Source organism: Saccoglossus kowalevskii, chromosome 4, assembly GCF_978046115.1.
Source record: "Saccoglossus kowalevskii chromosome 4, keSacKowa6.1, whole genome shotgun sequence".
Classification (NCBI taxonomy): domain Eukaryota; kingdom Metazoa; phylum Hemichordata; class Enteropneusta; family Harrimaniidae; genus Saccoglossus; species Saccoglossus kowalevskii.
The window spans coordinates 27,458,884-27,482,414 of NC_140644.1; the positions used below are offsets into that span (position 1 = coordinate 27,458,884).

At 33.1% G+C, this 23,531-nt stretch overlaps 1 protein-coding gene across 2 annotated transcripts in view; it reads left to right on the forward strand.

Annotated features, from left to right (window-relative positions):
- Positions 1-23,531, forward strand: part of LOC100371081 (uncharacterized) — a 144,597-nt gene that overhangs the window by 21,329 nt on the left and 99,737 nt on the right. For both annotated transcript variants that reach the window (XM_085498042.1, XM_085498041.1), the window contains one exon: positions 10,439-10,493. The gene's annotated coding sequence lies outside the window, so the exon portion shown is untranslated. The remainder of the gene's footprint in view (positions 1-10,438; positions 10,494-23,531) is intronic.

The following is a 23,531-nucleotide window of genomic DNA, read 5'->3' on the forward strand; positions in this document are numbered from 1 at the left end:
TCGGGTTGAATATGTCAAAATATGGAGTAATTACTTCACAGTTGGACATTTTATAAAAGTTGAGTGCAAAGGCCTAAACTTGTATAATGTAGAGTCATATAATTGATTTCTGCTTGAGCAGGTGATTTATTTTACAAGTGTGCCGTGAAATTGTGCTGGAATTTTCCGTACTTATAATCATTAAATGCCACGTTGTTAAAATACTCAATGTTTTATGCAAGCTTGGTTTTGACCCACTTTGACAGCAAAATGCCACTTGGGATTACTTAATTCTATTACAGTCAGCTTGAGTAGACAGACTCTATATAAGTATAAATTTGTTTATCATTGTGCAATGTACTCTAATGGTTAATGTTTTTAATAATTTGCAATCATCAGTTATATTAATCTTTTTCTTTATGAGATTTGAGTATGGAAAATGATATTGATTCCTGCACTCTGTTATAATCAGTGTTACAATGAATACATGTATACATTGCTAAACAAATTGATTTAAATGTCTTGATGTGTACTATAGTGACTTGTCCTCACTATTCTGTGCCCTGGAACGTTCATTGACACCTTGTATGTGTATCAACTGTGCATTGACATGTGTAGATTTGTAAAACACAATCATGTATCCTACGGTGAAATCCTTAAAATGCTCAAATGATTACATCATTTAATTGCACCAAAATCAAGATTATCGTAGGCACTGCTTATTGGGTCTGTTTAATTAAGGTGAGAAATCATTCAAGTAACTCAATGTGTATAATGTCTATTTGTTTTGTCCATGTCACTATCCTTGTATTAATTGAAGATTAAGGGCTAGTACTTTATAGGAAAATCATAATGACGACAATGAGCATTGAGCGAGACTAATGACAAAGTTAATTTCCGTTTTCTGTTAAATGCAATGAATTGTGGGTAGGTGCAGTCTTATAGAAAAGAAAATGAACACTTAATTAATTCAGACGCCAATAAATTGAGAGGAAGCAGGTTACTCTCATCTTGTATGGTTTTCTCTGATTTCCAAAACGTTTTAAAAGAAAATTGATTTTTCAAAGAGATTTTTCGCAGATAGCAATATACACAACACATGTACATTCATAAGTGTTCTTTACATTGAAAACCACTTAAAGTTTGTCATGCATAGTGCTGATGTGTTGTAACAGTCAATATTTAGGGAGGTTGTGGGAATACTGCTGAATTATTTTTCGTTTTGAAAAAAAAGACTGAACTAGTTTTTATTATGAACCTCAATTTTATTTATATTACCCATTATGAAAACCAAAAAGTAAAGTAACACTACATGGAAATCAAGATTCATTATTTCCATGGAAACAGGTGCTGGTACTTATTTTTTTATTTTTTTGTAATTTATTTAATGAATTAATACTTTTCACAAAGAAAAATATGAAGAATATTAGTGCTTTCAAAATTTTTACTTTTTTTTCTCCTAATTGGCCATGTTCATTCTTTCATCTAATATTGTACTTGTAAATGCACTTAATTTTTCTAATTGTAAACATATATTTAATTGTGACAATTTAACCATAGTGTGAAGAAAAAAAGGGAATACCCCTGACTGTGAGGTATTCTGCACCAATTGAAACAAGGTAGCAAAATCCTATATGCACCATATGAAATTGATTGCATTGCACAGTAATGTGTCATAAAAAATGGCTACCACCTGCCGAGTGGCGGCATGAATTCTCGTAACACCTGTACTTTTAGTAGTCTATTTATAGAGACATATTTCATCTTTTGTTGGTTTTGTTGAATAGACGTTTCCTGCCCTTCATGCTAGTACTGTCTCTTTATCACTGAAAAGGTATGTATGATTGTCTGTAGTCACGAGATTGTGTGTGTGCCATATGTCCTGCAGACGTATACTTGTAACTCTACCAAGATTCATTATGAATTCAAGGATGGATGCAGGCAAGATTGTCTATTACAGCGCCACCTGGTGTCTTTGAAAAAACTCATTGCTCTTGAATGTATTGGTAATACCCCTCTGGGAGAAAATGCTCTTGAATCTTTTGTTCGCCAACCCACTTGAACAAGATGTAGTACTGTAAAATGACTAATTTTCACTGGGTTTAAATTTCGTTGATTTACAATTTCAGGCATATTCAGTGGGTTCACGGTTTTATCACTAAGATAATATGTTCTATGCTAAATCTTACATATTCACCAGGTTTTAATTTAGCGCATTTTCCAGTCAGCGAAATAAGCAAAATTAAAACCCAGTGAATAATTAACCCTTTTACAGTATTATTCAATGAATTGAGGATTATTTTATAACATTTTTTATCTGCATGTCTGCGTGCTAGATGCATCTGATTCTTTACACAATGTCCTACCTTGTAGTTTTGATTCCATTCAATCAGATGGTTTTCTGATTTCTATGGCATGCGGTCTTTGATCATTGCAAATCAATTATTGTTTAGAAATAATGAGATAAGGAGAAAATTTATAAATTCATTTTGTATTTGTTAATTCATTGTAAAATAGTGAGCCATTCATTACCTTTTGTGATAACAAGGTACGCATGGGTTAAACTGTTGAAATGTACAAGCTGTCCACTTATAAATAGCACCTGGTAAATTAATAAATTTGCTTTAAGCTACATTTGTTTATATATCTGGAACAAATTTGACACAATTAAAAAATTATTAAAAAAATTTCAGCATATGTGCAAATAGCTTTTTTCTCATGAGGACCTTTTTAATTTTGAAAAAACAGTACATTAACAAGTCATTGTCAATGACACGTCCCCGTTCCGTTCATATTTGAGTGACATATACATTCAAAGCAGATCATGACTGAAATGCACCTGCATATGTACAACACATTGTGCTAAATCTGAACAAAATCCATCCATGCATGACTGAGATCCGGTTCTGGAATTGTGAAAATACGTGATTTTGATGCATTTTCGGCCTTAAAATGGCCATCATTTCGCTATTGTTAAGCAGATCATGAAACAAAGGCACATATCTATTTGTGACATGATGTACCATGTGTGTGTGAAGTTTGAACTTGATCAATCCAGACATGTCTTGGATACGGATCCAGAAGTGAATTCTTTAAAACAAAAAGGCCGCCAGTCGGCCATTTCGAACTTGATCCGAAAAAAAAAAAGACGTGCATCAAGGTCCTATTATGTTTAATGTATGTACAAAATTTGAACAAAATCCATCCATGCATAACTGAGATACGGGTCCGGAATGGTGAAAATGTGCGATTTCAATGCATTTTCGGCCTTAAAGCGGCCGCCATTTGGCTATCGTTAATGAGATCATGAAACAAATGCACATACATATTTGTGACATGATGTACCTTGTGTGTGTGAAGTTTGAACTCGATCAATCCAAGCATGTCTCGGATACGGATCCAGAACTGAATTCTTTAAAACAAAATGGCCGCCAGTCGGCCATTTCGAACTTGATCCGAAAAAAAAAATGACGTGCATCAAGGTCCTATTATGTTTAATGTATGTACCAAATTTGAATGAAATCCGTCCATGCATAACTGAGATCCGGGTCCGGAATGGTGAAAATGTGCAATTTCAATGCATTTTCGGCCTTAAAGCGGCCACCATTTGGCTATCGTTCATGAGATCATGAAACAAATACACATACATATTTGTGACATGATGTACCTTGTGTGTGTGAAGTTTGAACTCGATCAATCCAGACATGTCTCGGATACGGATCCAGAACTGAATTCTTTAAAACAAAATGGCCGCCAGTCGGCTATTTCGAACTTGATCCGAAAAAAAAAATGACGTGCATCAAGGTCCTATTATGTTTAATGTATGTACCAAATTTGAACAATATCCGTCCATGCATAACTGAGATCCGGGTCCGGAATGGTGAAAATGTGCGATTTTGATGCATTTTCGGCCTTAAAATGGCCGCTATTCGGCTATCGTTAATCGGATCATGAAAAAAATGCATGTGCATATGTCCCATATAATGTGTGATGTATGAGTGAAGTTTGAACTCAATCGGTCCATGCATGTTCGAGATACAGGTGATCACGGACGCACGGACGCACGGACGCACGGACGCACACAGGGCAAAACATAAGTCCCCGTTTTCGGACTGCGTCCGAACGGGGACTAATTAGTCTAATTAGAGCTTATCAAATATCATTTTTTTCCCGTCTATGTATAATTCAGTGGCTGACACAATCATCCTTGCTCGATTAAAACCAAGTAAACATGTAAAATATTACTGGAACTCATTCTTTCCTCGTCTATATCTAGTTTGTGAACTTGAAACCTAGTAAAATTGCTCAAAACATCAAAATAGTGAAATTAAGTGCCAGTGAAAATATGTTTTACAGTATCCCAGTTTGTTCTACTGCCAGTGGAGTCGACTAGTTGGTGCAGTGGTTAGCATATCAGTTTTGTGCACTAAAGATTGTGGTTTTAAAGCCTACACTGGGTGAATTGCACTCTTTCATTTGCTATCTATAAAATAATGTCCCGTACATGAATTAAGTACCACCTTCAAATCCTTTCCATTTGACTAAATATAAATTATGATATTGTTATATTGTCTTATTTATATTTGTTAGAATTTTTATATGGGTAAATATATCCAACTTGAAAGTTTTTACATTTAGTATGTCATTCTATCATCTGTAGGATCTTTTCTGATTAATGCTCCAGTATAGTCAAGTAGACAATTAGCATTTCCCGACCTTTCCATAGAAGTTTTCCCATGCTTTGCATGAATGCTTCAGGTACTGTGGTTTATTTGATGATGATTAGGATATGTTGCTGTTATGGTATTGCATAAATTTATTATTACTGGGTCAGTAAGGTTATCTTTCTATAATTTCAGTGATCTGCATAAATAAAGTTTTTGATATAAATATGGAATTTTGTTTTTTTGCGCAAGTAAAATAATGTTTTTGGCTCATTGTAGCAGATAACAGAAATGTTTAATGAAATTGTTGCCAAGGAAAGAAATTTGTTATTTTACCAATATTTTCTATTTACTTTGCCCTATCACCAGAGGGCACTCTCACTGACTAATCGCACCATGTTTTGAAAAGTCCAGTTCGTGGAGTTGAATGGGTCTAGGTGGTTTCCTATTCAGAAATACTGGAAATACATAACTAAATCGTAAATAATGTCATACACATATATAAATATTTGACATAATGTAAAAAGAACACAGTATGAAAGGTATGAAATGGTTATGTTGAAAAAGAAAATGTTTATAGCATATGCAGTAAATGAACGTGGCTTTTTGTTGACCTGTGTGAAATTTGTCATTTGAGTTTCAAGACCACATTTGATAATTGCTTTAGCGTATATGTAGCATATATGATTTTTTGTAAGGTACCAACCAAGGCAAAACTTGTTGGATATCAAAGGATTTGCATTGATCCCAGCCCTACATTTGCAATAGGGCTTTGTTAACAACATATCCCTACATCCAGCCTAAGAGCTGTGGTAGAACTATTTAGTTACCTTGACAAGTGTGTGACTATATCTTTGTTACTCATCTTCTTTGATGAAAAATATGATTGATGAGCTTGCATTGTTGTCTGTTTCTTTGTTATGGATGTTTCTGACATGTATACAATATTGTTTTTTTCCCTATTGTCAACTCTTTCTATAGACTTACTAATCAACACCTAGGCTTGGTTTATGATTGTTGATCTTGACATTAACCTCAATTGAACTAGATTTCTTTTTAAAATCACTGCCAAATTCAGCCATTTGTGTATTGTAGCGTTGATTTCTAACACATTGACAACAATATACCTCGAATAATGTCAATAACGTATGGAGTAAAATTATTCATGTCTGTCAGTAGAAAAGTGAGAGAAAAGTACAGTGTTCTGTAATGACTTGAAATTGACCTATTGGAGAGTGACAAGGTGATGGCCATGTTCTTGTTTCTTTTCAATAAAGGCCATCTTAAATCAAATCATAGTTTGCTGTATGTTATTTTTTTTTTGCTTCATCAATAAAAAAGATGAGAGAATCGTGATATTGCAATGTTATCTGAAAAGATTTAATAAATTTCTTCTTTTCTTCCTCAGTGTCTACACATGTACTTCACCTAATCACTTAAAACCAGTGTTTCTTTTCATAATCTAGTGTTTTTAAGACCAATGAATTTACTTTGTGTTGCCTGTGCTACTAATATGCTAAAAGCAATCTCTGGGAATGAGTAATTTAAATGTACGATGCAGCATCTACTTGGCTGAGATTGAACTCATAACTGTATATTACAATTATTCTCACACAGATTTGTCTTAAGGTTCATAGAATTTTTTAATTTAATTTTAACACTTTATTTAAAGAGGGTAGGCCAATATACAATAAAGTAATTTTCATTGGGCCCTCTGTAGGGACAAAAAATACAATATACATATTATAGGCTTGAGCCATGTACAACAAATTTTTCACTCAGATAAATTTTGTAGGTTTTCTTAAAAATGCCTAAAGAGGCTGAATTTCTGATATGGAATGGCAAGTTATTCCATAGGGTTACCCCTCTATACTGAAACGTCCTCTGACCCATGGATGTTTTCCATTTAGTAATGCGTAAATTATTTTTAAGAGAGGAACGTGTACTGTACTTGTGGGTTTGGGAGATAGGACTGAACATTTCACTTATATATAAAGGCGCCAAGCCATTGGTTGCCATATACATTACAATACCTAGAAAATATGATATTCTGTAATCGATAGGCAAGATATTATGTTTCTTGAACAGTTCGAACGACGATTGGCTAAAGTTGTCAGAGGAAATAACACGAACTGCCCTTTTCTGAAGCTTATACACCCGACATAAATTTGATTGACTTGTATTTCCCCATACTATACAGCAATAGTCCAATAACGACTGAATAAATGAAAAATACAATGTTCTTCTGACGGAAATAGGTAAGAAGCTGCGAACTCTCATAAGAACACCAATTCTTTGGCTAAGCTTTTTACAAAGCATATCAACATGATGATCCCATGATAGAGTTTTATCTAAAACCACCCCGAGCGACTTTTCGAAACTGACTGTTTTAATTATTTCACCATTGAAGTTAAATTAGTATCAGTAATGTTGTGAACGGAAATTAGAGGCGTGTTCCGAAAGTCAGCTAAAAAAAGAGACTCAACGAACACTTTGAAATTTCTATAACGAATAGAAACATGATTGTTTGATTGAGGGAAGGAACGGAGTTTGCGGACCACGAATATAGGGTTATGGTCCGAAATGCCCAAGTTGTGAATGAGAGCCAAATTAACGTTTTCATTATGATTTACATAAACATGGTCCAGACATTTACCGGACGCAGGCCTTGTAACACCATTAATAATTTGAGAAAAGCCTAAATCAGCTAAGCAATTAAACAAGTAATGAGTACAATTAGATAGAACATCATAATTAAAGTCACCAAAAATATACATTTCTTTACCTTCTAGATAAGCTTTTTCAATGTTATGAGCTAACAGCACATCTATGTTATGAAGAGTACTTGGAAATGTCAACCAGTTACTGTGTTTGGTCAGTCATGAGGTGTCATTGTCATGAACCAGAATAACCGATTGGTCAGTGAATGTCATTGAGGTGAATCAGATCACCTGATTGTTCAGTGAAATACCATTGAGGTGAATCAGATCACCTGATTGGTCAGTGAAATACCATTGAGGTGAATTAGATCACCTGATTGGTCAGTGAAATACCATTAAGGTGAATTAGATCACCTGATTGGTCAGTGAAATACCATTAAGGTGAATTAGATCACCTGATTGGTCAGTGAAATACCATTGAGGTGAATCAGATCACCTGATTGGTCAGTGAAAATAAACTATTGTAGATAAATCAGATCACCTGATTGGTCAGAGAAATACCATTGTAGATGAGTCAGATTACCTTATTGGTCAGTGAAATATCATCATAGATGATTCAGATTTAATACATGATTGGTCAGTGAATATCATCGTAGATGAAGCAGATCACCTGATTGGTCAGTGAATATCATCGTAGTTGAATCAGATTACCTGATTGTTCAGTTAAATATCATTTTACATGAATCAGATCACTTGATTTGTGAGTAAAATACTATTTTAGGTGATTCAGATTACCTGATTATTCAATGAAAAATTGTAGGTGAATCAAGTCCTCTGATTGGGCAATTTTATTATCCATAACCTATCATTTTTATTGCCGTATGTACACAATATCATTCTCATCAAGGAGTTCATTGATCAATTTTGTATTTACATTGATCAAAATATGTTACAAAAGAATAAATATTTTGGATTCATTTGGCAAAGAATAAAAGAAAACAAGAATATGCTTATTAAAGTACTTGTAATGTGAAAATAAAAAACAAACAAACATACATACATTGCCTTCTTAGTAGTCCATTTGCTATTTGGCAGTTTGCCAGTAAGTCACTGACTTGTAAATATAGTAAGAACATAAACTGCCAATCACTAAAAACTACATTATTCATGCATTGATGCAGTGAATATGCAGTTATGCTGCCCTCTACAGTCAACATTTGTTTAGCTTCTATTTGTATTATATACTTGTCTGGTGTCAAACAGTTTTTTTATTGAATTGTATTTCTGAACACAGCATTAATATTTAACTTATCAAATTATGTTCAATTGCGTTTGACGTTTGAATTCGACATCACTAATACAACAATGCCACTTATGGCCATTAGAGCTTCGTAATGGCTGCTACACATACAAAGAGAATAGGAAAGGGTTGCACAGAATGTACCTTTAGGTGCCTTATGACGTTAATCTCAAAGGGAGGAAACACTCTCTTGCATTCTGATGCATATTCTACTCCACTTTTGCTTTTCAAAGTCGACTTCCTGAAGGGATGATAGTACATTCGTAGAAACACTCATTAACGCTAACGCAGCCATAGTGTTTTGACTCTTTCTGTGTGACGTGTCATAACTAACGTGAATTACAAATAAAAACATTATGTTAATGCATCCTACATACAATTCCAATCAACTTGACAGTTTTGACAAGCCGCCTACCCTTTTACCATCTCATGTTTTGATATTCATATTTATTGGCATGTTTTCCTCTATGTTGTCCATGGCTGCTGAGTTGTGAAAGTCAATGGGTATCTTGGAAACGTCATTGGATACGGCTATTACGAAGTACATATCCTTCATACTCAATGTTCATCTATCGGAATGAAAACAGCAATGACATGTGACATCAGTTAAACTCATGTGTACATTGTATACAATGTTTCATGGTGCATCAATTCAGCCTATTCCAGCCTGTCAAATGTAATAATATCGGTGTATGGTTACTACTTTGTGTATATAATCACTAAATGGTTTATACCGATATAACATTTTTCATAAAATGATGCCTCTACACATCATTTATATTTTATGTCGTGATAAACTACTTTGATATGCATGAGTTAACGAACAAATCAAATTGTCAAATCACTCTTGATCTCTCGTCATTATAACTGTCTATTGAGTTCAAATTCTAGTTTGTTGTCATGGAAACAATTTTATCTCTGCTACAGTTATGCACAGTGCTTCCAATGTAGGCTAATAGAGTATAGATTGATTTGTTTAATGTCACCATAACTGTCCTGTTTGTCCCTTTAATGCTGAAGACAACTTTTGCCTTTTTTCATAGAATATTATTGAGTTTTGATGCAGCAGTGAAATATTATGTTCATTTGGTTCAAAATTAGCAAAGAAATTAAAAAAATACAAACAAATGTTGGATGCAAATTTTGGTGGGAAAACTATAGTGTTTGAATACTGTATAGAAATTGTATGTCTGTATGAAAACTGAAAGAGTAAGTTTTTGTGTCACTGACACGTTATCAGCATTTCAATCTCACAAACAACCACAAATTATCAAAAATTAATTTAATGGTTTACATCAAAACATAAGCCCAATGATGTTGTAAATGTCCGCCACAGATACAGCCATTCATGGCATCAATGTGAAAGCAAGCACTGGTTTGCAGTGGTTGTTCAGTCTGTAATATGCTACTAAAGGTGCAAATTTGGCAATATTGAAAATTGAAATTAACCTACAGCCCTGCTAGTATATTGTACATCTTGTATGCAAATTATTATGTTAATTAATATGTCACACATTAATATATGCAAATTAACTGCAGCTCTGTGATGTCATGAAAAAGGTGCATCCATGTGTGACACAATAAACATCATTTAGTTATTATGTTAATTGATATGCAAAAAATTGTAAAAAAATAGCTGTGACTGTGATGTCTGCATGCATTGTACATGTATAACACATTAAAAATAATTTTGTTTGGTTATTATGTTAATTGATATGCACTAAATTATGCAAATTAGCTGCAAATCATGATATTCTTTTTGTGAATATTGCTGTACATGTAATACAATAAGATATAATTATCATTTATTTAACAACTTTTTCTGTTTTTTACAGACTTGTGTAAATAAAATTGTGTAGATATTGTACAGATAGAAGACTGCCAATACAGGTATGTGTTGTTATCTCTCAAAATCTTATGTGAAAATGTATCCCAGTTTTTATTCAGTGTTGTACTCCTGTGACTCCTTATTTTAGCTGGAAACCATTTTGGTTGTGAAATGCAACCACAAAGTAAAAGCAAAGTTTATCTGTCATGTGATTGAGGAAAGTAATATTGTCACTATTATGTGAAATATACTCATTCAGTGAAAATAACATACAAGCACTAAAACATTACAGTAACTTTTTTCAATGATTTTATTGACATAGGAAAAAATGAATTTACTAGATTTTCAGTGAAATACTAGTCAGCCTGACAAAAAACAGACACATTTTTGGTCAACATGTGTTTATCAAAAATGGGGTGGTGAGACAATTTTTTGCTAAATAAACAGCCCACAAATTTTGCAAGTTTAATGGTAACATTAATATTCCTTATATAGAAGCTTTTGGTTTCAAAGTGAAGGAATTTATGTCCCTTCTTGCACATAAATATGCCTGTATATTTAGATTAAACAATTTCCTGTATTTGTTTTTTTGAAAGCGCATCACAAATAGACGCAAACATGCACCAAAAATTGCATGTATGTATATAATTATGTTATCTCTGTTTTTGCCTCTTTTTTGGTGACCACTAAAACTTACCAATGTGGTTATTACATTTCTAGCCTGTTTACTGCTGTGAATTGTGATGTATTTTCTACTGATACACAAAGATCTAACTATATTGTTGAAATTTGTAATTTGGTAAAATGAAATTCACATTTCATAAACAAAAAAATAAATAAATGTGCCTCAAGTCACCTATACATTTACATACAATATTATTATATCATGAAGTCCAACCTTTTCAGTCAACAAAGCTGACTCTTGACTGACTCAGTCCTAGATAGCACACTGGACAGGGTTTGAATATACTGTAAAAGGGTTGATTATTCACTGGGTTTTAATTTTGCTTATTTCACTGACTGGAAAATGCGCTAAATTAAAACCCAGTGAATATTTAAAATTTAGCATAGAACACATTATCTTAAATTATAAAACCGTGGATTTAAAACCCTCTGAATATGCCTGAAATAGTAAATCAGCGAAATTTAAACCCAGTGAAAATTAGTCATTTCACAGTAAACTGCATACTAATAAATGAAATTTAATCTGTCTAATTTATATAGTAATTATCTGATTATATTACCCGGTATAAAGATATATTAATGCTGTTGGGTAACCTTGTTAAGTTTGGTACCATGCTTAAAATGTCCAAGAACATGTGGTGTCAGAAACTTCTAATGTAGCAGAATATATAGTTAATGTAAATGTGTCTCTTTGTTTATAATCATAGAATTATTTAATGGAGATCAAAAGCCGCCATTAACCATTAGAGTAAATCTACTGATATCTATAATGAGATTGCAGAATTTGTATAAAATGAATTAATGACTTAAATTAAATTATCTTCTTTGATTTGTGTTTGTATTATGTGAGACAACATTTGGTTTGCAAAGATGTATATTTGTATTCTCAAAACGTGTCAAGGTACACGCATCAATGCAGTCTGGATCTTATTTTGCGCCCCAAGCAAAAAAACTGATGACATTTTTATTCTCATTAATTCTTTTTCTTCTGTGTTGAACTTTTCTCAGAATAATGTAGCTTGAACTTTAGGCCAAAGAAAAAAAGGTTTTTGCTTCTCGTGCTAGTGAGAAATTAAAAAAAAATGATTTAAAAAAACATTAAAACTAAACTCATAAGGCAGTCAACGCTCAATCAAAATTGACTTTTCGTTGCTATTTTTAAGATAATTATTGAAATGTACTTTGACTACTATAAGCACCTTTATTTTCGAGAGAGAAAAATTTTCTCAAATTAGATAAGTCAGTGAAAATTTCTTCTGGGTCCTACGGTACAACATGGCGTCTCAGTCACTTTCAACAAATTAAGTCTTCACAAATGCCTTACAATCCTGAAATCGTGAAAGTTATATGGTTTACCACATGTCTTTTTTATAGACTGACACTTCCAGCGTTTCATCCCATGTGTCTGTCATTCATAAATTACGACCATACTGAACCCATGTTTTATTAGTGCTCTATAAGCTGAAGCATTTTCTCTCTATAGTATCTCATCACGCATTGGTCAATAAGCATCACACTTCAGTGATTCAGTGATTATTAACCAATAAAGAAGCTCCTTTTAGAACAACTTTTTTCATCTCCTCGAGACACTCTGTGTTGGGAGGAAATGCATTTATGTGCATGTGTGATTGAGTTTACGTGACTTACATTCTAGTAAGTCTTATTAGGAAATGGCATTTCCTTTTTTGTGTTGTATCCCCCTTGCACTCTTGTTAGATTTCTTGCTATTGAATTGTCACTCTTAAATATTGCATACAAATATACCCTGCAGGCTGCAATCCTGTTTTCCGCAGCTAAATAAAATCACTTAAAAATGTGATTATCATTGTATTTAGATATTTCCCATTGTTGTCTTAGAAAACTGAAATATGTACAAACTCCTGTAATGTGATCAGTGTACAAATGTTAATAAATAAAAGTTTTCAGAAATGATGCTTTTTTTAACACAGTAACTCTGGAGGGAGTACATATATATTTAAAAAGATTTATTCCAGCCTTTTAATCGTTTTCTGGTGTTAATTATTTCTCATGTCGTCTCATTAGGATGTTGAATTTTTTTTAAAACACTTCTCCCAAATTTGTTAAATATATAATCTGTAAAAAAACAAAAAAAAAAAAAACAGTTTCCTTCTCAAACAGTAGATAAATTTAATATAGTTGCTTAATGACTAAGGTGATATGTGAGACTTGTTTTGCATGCTTTGATGTAATTGATGAGGATGGTGTCTGTCTGGCTTCTCTGTCTGGCCACGCTAGAGGGCAGACATCTTTTGTTGTTCACCTGAACTACCTGTATGAACGATAAGTCAGTCAACCTTTGGACAACTTGTGAACATGGCTGTTTCTATCTAATTAAAAAAAACGAAGAAATGCTTTATGTGTTTTGGTGCATAAAGACAAAGACTTCTTATGAAGGTGTTTGTGGGGATAAGGATTGTGAGTATAAGTAAACGCTAGTCATTGGGTTAACCTGATTTGAATAGCGTTAAAATGTTCTGAAGGACATCAGCGTTTGTCACCTTCCTCAAATTATTAAGTTTTATCAATGATAGTCAAACACTGCCACCACCACCTAAGGCCAAAAAAAAAAATTCTCTGTTTCTCGTTTCATGGAAATTTAAAAATGAGGCAGCGAGGCGATTTCTTTTTTTTTCAATACTGAGCTAAAATGGGGGGAATTTGAGACAAGTGCGAGTACAAGTGCATTTTGGAATGCTTAAGAAGGAAAAAAACAACGTGCAAGGCGCATAGTTCAAAATGATGCGTGCGGAAACGAGAAACAGAGATATTTTTTTTCTCAGCCTAAAAACCATTTTCAAACTAAGATGCATGACTACCATGTCCTAGTAATCAAGACTACACTAGAAGTGATATTGTGTCCTGTATATAAGCTTTCTTTTTGCCTAAAAAGTAACTCTTTTATAAACACAGATGATAAAGTTTGTCACCTATCACCAAGAAATCCTTCCATAATTCTTTTGGTATTTATAAACTATTTGAAAAAAACCTGAAGACAATAGTAAATTATGTCCATTTAGTTCAAAATTAAGAAAGAAATATATAAATTATGTAAAAATGTTTAAAATGTTGCTATAAAAATTTGTGAAGAAAATTTAAAAGTTAAAATTATAGAGTTAAAAAATTATGATACAAGATGTAGCAAAAAATGTCAACCCATAACAAATTTGTTATGAAGTGGTTACAAGGATTTATTGTGACCTCTGCCTACATTTCTTTCCTCTTCACTGCTTTCCATCTTGTCATTCAGTTCTCATCATCTTTCTCACCTCATTGTAAATTTACTCAATCTTATCTGTTTCTTAACATATCGATCATAACATTACATTTTTTAAATTCAAAATCTGTTATCAAAGGCAACTCTCATGGTGTTCACTGCTTTATAAAACACAAATCACATTATAAATGTGTTTTCCTTGTTATTGACGGAGTCATACAACTTTTTAATGCAATTTAATCATGCTAAAACATTCCGATTGAAATCTTACTAAATTGCCGATTTCCTTATTACCGCCTCGTCTTTCCTGATACCCTTTTTCTCTGAGCACAAAAGAATGTTGAAAGAATGCCTATTGAGAGTAAATCCGCTCTGGCCTGCACAGTGTCAGATGAATCCTTTAGACTTGCGTAGTCAGTGGGGAGGAAAAAACAAAGATTGACGTACATTTCTATTAATTTGTGTGTCCACCTGGATGACTCAGTGTTCACACTGAACAAGTGTCTTAAGGTCAGATTAAGATTGAAGAAAAGCAGAGATAGTGTTCGCCTTTTTCTTAGAAGTAATACCTCTTTGTAGCAATTAGACTTTATAATGACTCACAAAATATCTTGATTAGAAAATGTAAGCTGGCTCTAGAGCCATGGCCTGCAGGTTAGTTTATGCAATTTTGTTGGGTTTTAACGCTGTGGTCAGGTACATGGACAAGTGTATTGGACTGGAAGTATTAATAATGTATTGGGTTAAATTGAAAGAGAGAGATAACGATTGTCATATCCTGATTTTATAGTAAGTTCTACAATTTAAGTTTTTTTTGTGTTGATATAATTGTACAGGAGGATTACAGAAAAATACAATAGAAAATAGGTCAAAATTTGAAATTGTTGATATTTTACTATGAAGTCAAGGTGATGACCATAAGCAAATGAGAAAGTGAGTGTCCATACTTGTTTCCATGGTGAAAACAATTAGGTGACTTCCCCTGAATCTCATTTTAGTGGTGGCCATTTTCAATCTCAGAAAGAGATAAAATAAAAATCATTAGCTTTATAATTTTTAATCTTCTTTCTAATGGTTACACCAATTTGCTATAGGTCATCCAATTTGTGTCACCTGTCAACAAAATCAATTTTTTCGGATTTTTCATACAAAATCTCTAGCCAATGAAAAATTATGTCAAATATTAAGAAATTATTGACATGCATAAAATTTTGCACTAAAATGATAACTTTCAGTTACATTTGGTACATGTATGATTTGTGGACAATCTCAGATTTGATTTAAAAAAAAGTGCCAAGTGACAGTTTGGGACATTTAGTATCACTGTTGTCTTTCCTAACTTTTATCATGTGCAAGTGTTTCCCAACAGATGAGTTTCTATGCCTATGACTTGTCACACTTTTTTCCTAATGTAATCCATACCCTCTAGATTACTGATGGTATTCAACATCCACTGAGAACAGTCTTGATATCCTGTGCTAGTTAGGTTCCCACAGTAACAAAGTTTAATATCACATACCCCTAGATTATGGATGGTATTTGACATCCACAGAGGGCAGTCCTGATCTTCAGTGCCAGTCAATCTGATTAAAATCTGATGTAGTGTACGGGCTTTAATTATTTTGGCTATAAATTTATTTTAATTTTATTTTTTATTACTTTTGTTATTAATGCCCTTTTATTTTATTTTATTTTATTTTATTTTATTATTTTACTTTGATTTTGATTTTGTGATTTTTTTAATTCCGCCCTACCTACATCTGAGCCGATGCCTATGTAACGAGATTTCAACGAGACCCACTATCGACGATTTTAGTCAACGAATCACAGACCTCCTTCTATAGCGCACATGATGACGTCACCGGGCGGAGTCGGGTGGCAAACACTCAAATAAAATTGAAGATAATATTTGGTAATCGTAGTTCTAAATAACTATTAAAAATAGCTAGACGTTTCGAGCAATGGCTCTTTATCGATAACATAGAAGCAAGTGTGATAACGTACCACTCTTTATGGATAGCATAGAAGCAAGTGTGTCTAGCTATTTTTAATAGTTATTTAGGACTACGATTACCAAATATTATCTTCAATATATCATACTTATCAGTCTGAGCAGCGTTTATTTATTTATAACTCAAATAAAATAGCGGATTATACCGACGTTAGCGACCGAGAATAACACGGCTTTACGGTAAGTTTATCATTGTCAAATGCAACGAAAGTCATTTTTATGTTAATATTGTGGCTCGAATGGTTCGACTTTAGATCGTTATTTTGCATAGTTATTCTGGGAGTGACGATTTTTTTTCCATCGTTTCGACCGAACACCAGTGTCTTTTTCCAGTCGCCTGCCCTGGAGACGGGTGATGTTTTGTTGAAGATCGGGCCAACATCGTCTACGGTATTGAAGCCGTAGCTGTAAATATTCATCAAATTGTATCAACATTTTGTACATTATACAATAACTCTTTATTAAAGTAATTGAGCTGATTTGGACTGGAATAAAATATTTTTTATTTGGAACACATCGCAATCGATCAGGAAATATTTGTTTGCTCCAATTTTCTGCGTCGATGCCGTGGGCCGGTGACCGTTATACAATTTAAAATCAGTTTGCATTGTTTACTATAGCTGTTTACAGTGTTCTAATCATTACGATTTACGTATTTTTTTGCTTCCATTCTAGATAATTATGCTCAGTGATGTAAAATTGAAGCGATGACTGAATGAACGAACCTTGGCTGGCGAAGATGTATCTGGAAGTGTACACATTTGTTGGAAGTGAAAAAAATATTCAATGTAATGACAAAAATTGTAAAATGCTGAGGAATTTCTTTTGCAAATAAAAATATACTAGCAATTTTCTATTAATGGTTTATTCAAGTGGGCAAAATATAATGTACAGAAAGATTGCCCGTAGAGTATCGCTACACTGAAAAGTAAGCAACCGACAGCCTGTATAAAAGGGGGGCTGTGATTGGCTGTTACTTACGCGAGATTTGAACGGGACTTACATAGGCGTCGGATCAGATGTAGGTAGGTAGGGCAGAATTAAAAAAATCACAAAATCAAAATCAAAGTAAAATAATAAAATAAAAGGGCATTAATAACAAAAGTAATCAAAAATAAAATTAAAATAAGTTTATAGGCAAAATAATTAAAGCCCGTACACTACATCAGATTTTAATCAGATTGCAGTGCCAGTCATGTTTCCACAGTAACAAAGTTACTGCATAATAAGTATGCAGACAACTTGTCGCCTTTGTTCATCCAATCAACCCTGTCTGTCGGCAAAATCCATATAATTTATTGCCCAAGAGAGCCTCCCAATGATGGCAAGGAGTTTGCATTGTGCTTTTTAACAAGCCGCCATTGTGCTCAAAATAAGATTGTAATATAACTATTAATTTATTTTTACCCAAAAATGAACAGACAGATTGATGAGATATTGTCTGTGATTGTCGGCGTGCCCTGAGGTATTCTCTACAGCAGACCCTAATAAAAAAAGCATTTGAACCGACACTGTGATGCCATTTTTATGACTGAAATAAAAGATCTTTTACAAATGCTGCAAAACTGTCTCGTCTGAGATATTGAAATCATGTGGAATCGATGATTGTTTGTATGATTGAGTTTCGTAAATTAAATTCGAGTCCAGTTTAATTTGAATACTTTCGGAAAATTTATGATAATCTGAGTATTTTATGAACAGCAATTAAGTTTGTTTCCAAGTTTCCTGTATGTTAATCAAATACAATGTATAATGACTATTTTAGTACTGGTACATTATTAATGCTTACATATAATATTACATTTTTTTCACTTTTTTCCAATATTTAGTAATTTATTATTTGCACAGTGATCATTGTTATTGATTTGTTGACCTAAATATCTAAAAAAATAGAAAAATTGGTTCTAGTCTACAATTTTGTTTTAATTATTTCTCAATATTGTTTGTTTTGATGGCAGATTTTTATGATATTGTACTTACAAAATGTGACAGAAGTCAGGAATGAGGTTCTGACATTTCTTTTAAAATCAGAACCTCCAATTGAGATTCTGAGAAAAGGGTTGAGTACATTGACCCTTGTTCTAAAGAATCCTGTGACAGGAAGCTAATATTCCTGTGATGTGCATACATATTGTTTTTAAAAACGTGGGTATTAGGAATTAGATTTGCTTAGTTTGACAGACATGATTAAATCATGAGTCTTGAATCTCATTTCACTCGCCTATAATTGGCAATTCAAAGGAGTGTGCAATGTACGCAGACGTTATTACTTTTATGATTTCACTCTGTTTGTCAAGAAACGATCGGTAACAACAGTTCAGGGGAACTCTATTGATAAATTGGAAATTACTTGTCGTTAAACCCGCATTCTGTGTTTTCTTATAAACGAGTATAGCACACACACATATTTTCTTCTTGTCATGATAACCAATAACATTTTGACATCATTATCACATGACCTCTACACGTCTTTAATAAATCTAGCCTCGATATGGAATAGTTGTGTCTAGACTCGATCAATTAAGCACAACGAAACCTTTTTCAAATTTGTGATGAAAAGGATATTTAATTTGTATGAACATTAGCTACATATCTTGAATAGGAAACTTATTACAAGCTTTTGAGATAAAAAACATGGAGTAGGAAAAGCTTAAATATTAAAAAAATATTTTATTAAAATTCTCTTTGATTATTTCTTCACATTTATTTACATTCATAAGAAACAATACTGTCAATAGTATTTACATAGACACTGTAGTTATTTACCAGTAGTTTTCTTCTATTTTATTTTAGGCTACACTGATTGTCCAGCGATATCAACTTTAAGTTTTTGACTTCTTTTTGAAAACAGCAAATCTTTGTGCTTTTATGCTTGGTACAATGTGTATATATGTACCTTGGGTGGACCTCTGTCAGATTTGTTCAGTAGGTAGTAAATGACAAATGATAACATTGTGCCCCTGAAAGCCAGGAAACCATTTCCCCAAAGATGCAATATTGAGAATTGTTTAATGCTAGCTATATCTTATTATTCCATTCTATTAAGCTATGTGTGTTTACAGCTTATATCAAATATAAAAGTTATTTCTGAATAGCGCCCTCATGCAATGTTTGAGTGCCCTCTTGTGATGAAAAATTACATTACCGGGTAGTCTCATATTATTTAATTTCCTGCTAAGATTCAGCAAAAATAAAAAGAAATAAAAGGTATTTGCCCGTTACAATAGTTAATGGATGCCAAGAACATTGTTTACTGCTGCATTATGCCTGTATTCTTTGTCTTTCCATCTCTTTGCTCACAATATTATTTTATTAACCAAGGCACATCACATGATCTCAAAGCTTTCAATGAAAGTGTACCTGAACTGCTGATTTTAGATCAGTAAGACAAGCTGAAATCAATATGCAGACAGTGTTGACACCTTTTAAGTCTGCTGTCTGCTTAATGCAGATCGTACAACCATTGATCTCTGTGCCAATTGTTTTGGTCAATAAAAAACAATTTCTTGAGAGTGAAGTAGTTTTGTCTTTCTTCTCTAGATAAAACCTTTTGTGTTTATTGATTGTGAAAAAAAAGACGATGGTGATGACGACAATGTTTTAATTTTCATTGCTTTGTTATCAATTATTGTACAGAAAATCACATTCTGAGATATTACGCTTGCCTTATTGAATGCACATCCTGGAATCTTATGCTTGAAAGATACACATCTAAGGTTAATATGACCACACTTTCAGCAATAAATACGTACACCATGCATTTTTTAACGTTAACTTTTTCAAAATGACTCTGCTTCTAATAGAGCCAGTATGGCAACAGAAATTCATGTCAATTTTGCTTTGTTCCCGTTAAAAGTATCATATTTGCTTCATTGTAAACACATATACTTAATAAATAAATGTTTTGTTCCCGTTAAAAGTATCATATTTGCTTCATTGTAAACACATATACTTAATAAATAAATGTTTTGTTCCCGTTAAAAGTATCATATTTGCTTCATTGTAAACACATATATTTAATAATTAAATGTTTTGTTATGTTTAAAAGTAGCAATAGCTGTTGTTTTTGTTTTGTTCAAATATAACCACATACAAATGAGCAAATTTTACAAGTTTAATGACACATAAAATGTGATGTGAAAACTAAGGGATCAAGTAGTCACCATTTCCTTGTAATCAGTCACATGGTGTGGACAGTAGAAAATGATGATGACACACATTATTATTGGAAATGAAACATAAAATGATCAATGAGAGGCTGTCTGATAGAAAGAGAGATGGCGATGTATTTGAAATCTCGTCCTCGAAAAGTTGTCTCGCACCATAGTTCCTGAGGTTCACACGACAAACTAGATTTTATTAGATGATGCCCTATGGGCCAGTGCTCAACCCAGCTGCACTCTTTTTTCACTTGCATATGATTTACAACAGTGGTATATATGTATATGCTTTGCTTTCAATGTCCACATTTTGGTGATGACCATTACACATTGGCATTAATGACTTAAATGTTTTTATTAAATGTAAAAATCTGAGAAAACGATCATTAGTTATAGCTATTGTCACTTTAATAATTGTCTTATGCAGATTATCTAGGGATTACACATCCTGTTACTATCTGCGGATTGAAGTTCATGTTAGAAATTATTTGTATTATAAAAGGAAAAACTCAGAAGGTAGAAATTTTCATGTCGTTATTAATTATCTCAATAATTCATGACATCTAGCAAAAAGAAATGCATGTGTCGATATGTTTAGTATGGACAGACAAAGTTCTTTGTGTATATCGTTACAATTACGTGACTGGAAATCCAATAACCCAGTATCCATTGATTGTGTCATAGTAGATTCTTTATACAAATAGAAGACAGTTTTTATCTCTTCCATGCTTATATCAATATTAAATAATACCAGCACAGTACATTGTCAAACCTATTGTGAGTCAAAAAATATTAGCTCATATGATGTAATGCTTCAATGTGTAATTCTATGCTTGGGGTTACAGTTGGGAAGCTTTGCTCAGAGCAAAATTGGTATTGATAAGAAACTGATAGCCCCCTATTTATAGTTTCAGTATAGATATCTTTTATTGTATACGTTTCTTATTTCAATATACCTATTATTTCAAAGATATCCTGCAGTTATCCATCTTCTTTCATTACTTGGTAGCTGTTGATATGACGACAAAATAGATTGCTTACGATCCCCCATTCATGTGATTTTAGCCACTGCGATTCCAGAGGAAAATCAGAGTGGCTAATTTAACATGAGCTTTTTCCGAAATCTAGTAAGTAAATTAATTGTTCTATGGCTGAGTTTAAATTAATTACAAATATTATTAGTTACGAGCTTAAACCCTTTAAAAGTGATTTAGTGAATGCATCATCTGTGTTGCCATGGAAACAAACACGATGATCCCCCGTCCTCATTGTGCATTATACTGAATGTAGCCTATTACTCAGCAATATATAACAAGTTTATTGACTTCTTTGAAAACATTTCTATTTCCTACAATACATACAAAAGGTACATTTTGTAGTTGGTTGCCATTAAAACTTATCACCAGATTTCAGCAAAATCATGGAAAAAAAGTATGGTCACTGAACTACTTTTATTTTTCACACAGAAAATGCATCAAACCCCCATCAAAATGGTGTTTTTGAGACAGTTACTTTTGTTCCTGTGGTCAAAAGGCTTTCTCATGACTCAAAATTTCATTTGGGTACATATTCTGATGAGAAGTATAATACAGGTTGTATTGGAAATTTTGGCTAATACTATTTATTTTCTTAGGAAAAAAAGTTTTAACATGAATTCCTTTAAAAATATTTCTAAAAAAAACAACATCTGTTCAAAGATGGCGGTCTGGCAAGGTGCTTCCTCTAAAGAGAAGACAATCGGATACTTGTACAGTGATTAAAATAAAATTCATATGATGAATCTATTTTTGATATCATTAAACTGGTATTGTTCAGCTCTCTACATTGTGGTTTTGTTTTGTGAGCGCGGAATATGAAAGCGGTCTTATCTTATATGAGTTCATGCATCCCGACAGATAAATTGTTTCACACCTTTCTTTGATGGCCCGACTGGCAGGTCGTAATACTCTGAAAGCACACAGAGATAACCTTACAGAATTAAAGCCCAGTGATGGACATTCTCTCATTTCTGCTCATGAAATAGAGTGACAACAACCTCCTCTTGAGGATGGAGACACTTTTGTTAGTGCATCGTTCATTGTAACCACATCAAATTTGGCATAATAACAATCACGGCACTCTGCGGTAGTGGTGAAAAAAAAGCAGTATTTTAACTGCGAGTAGATCAGTCATGCCAATCGTCATGGGAAACAAGCTATCATACAGTGAAGGCTGAAAAGACAATTAATGCAGATAAGATGTAAAACACAACGGAATGAAATGTCTTTTCAGTGATTCCTACACTATTCATTACCCCATGTTTGGTCCCTCACCAGGGATTTAACTTCTCAGAGGTGATAAATGGAAAAGTTGCTCTTCCAATATACTCTCACTCCATGTATCACGTATGCCACAATTGCAGCATTCCGTGGCAATATTAGATTCTATTCTAGTTCTCCTGTGGACAACTTAGAATAACAAATGTGTCTGTTTACGCAGGTAACGCATTGTACGTCACCTTTGTTAGCCCTTGACACCTCAGAATACCATTATCAATTTAATGCCGTAATGTAACCACATGTGCCACCGATTCAAGATATGGCTCTCCGCAGCGTGAGTAATCCTGGACAGTGAACAGTGAATGGATGACAGTCCACCTGTCAATCAAGACTTTGAAATGGATCTGGGGGTAATTTGATATTAACGACAACAGTTTATTATAGTGTATAATTGAGTCAGGTGGGATCGCTACTGTTTCTATTAACCTGTTTTCCATGTCCATTGTACTACACATATGTAGAATTGGCCTATGTTTTGTCAGAATTCATGAATATTGACACTGTAATTGTCAAGTCTGGAGAAAGACTACTTTGAACTCTTAAGTGTGTAATAAGTCAATATAATGATTAGGAAAATCTATTAAAAGTTCAAAATATTCTTTGAGTTTCATTTTATAGTGAATGGCAAGTGAATATAATAATTGTAGATGGTCTGACTGTTAATAAAATTGATGAAATAATAATAATAATAA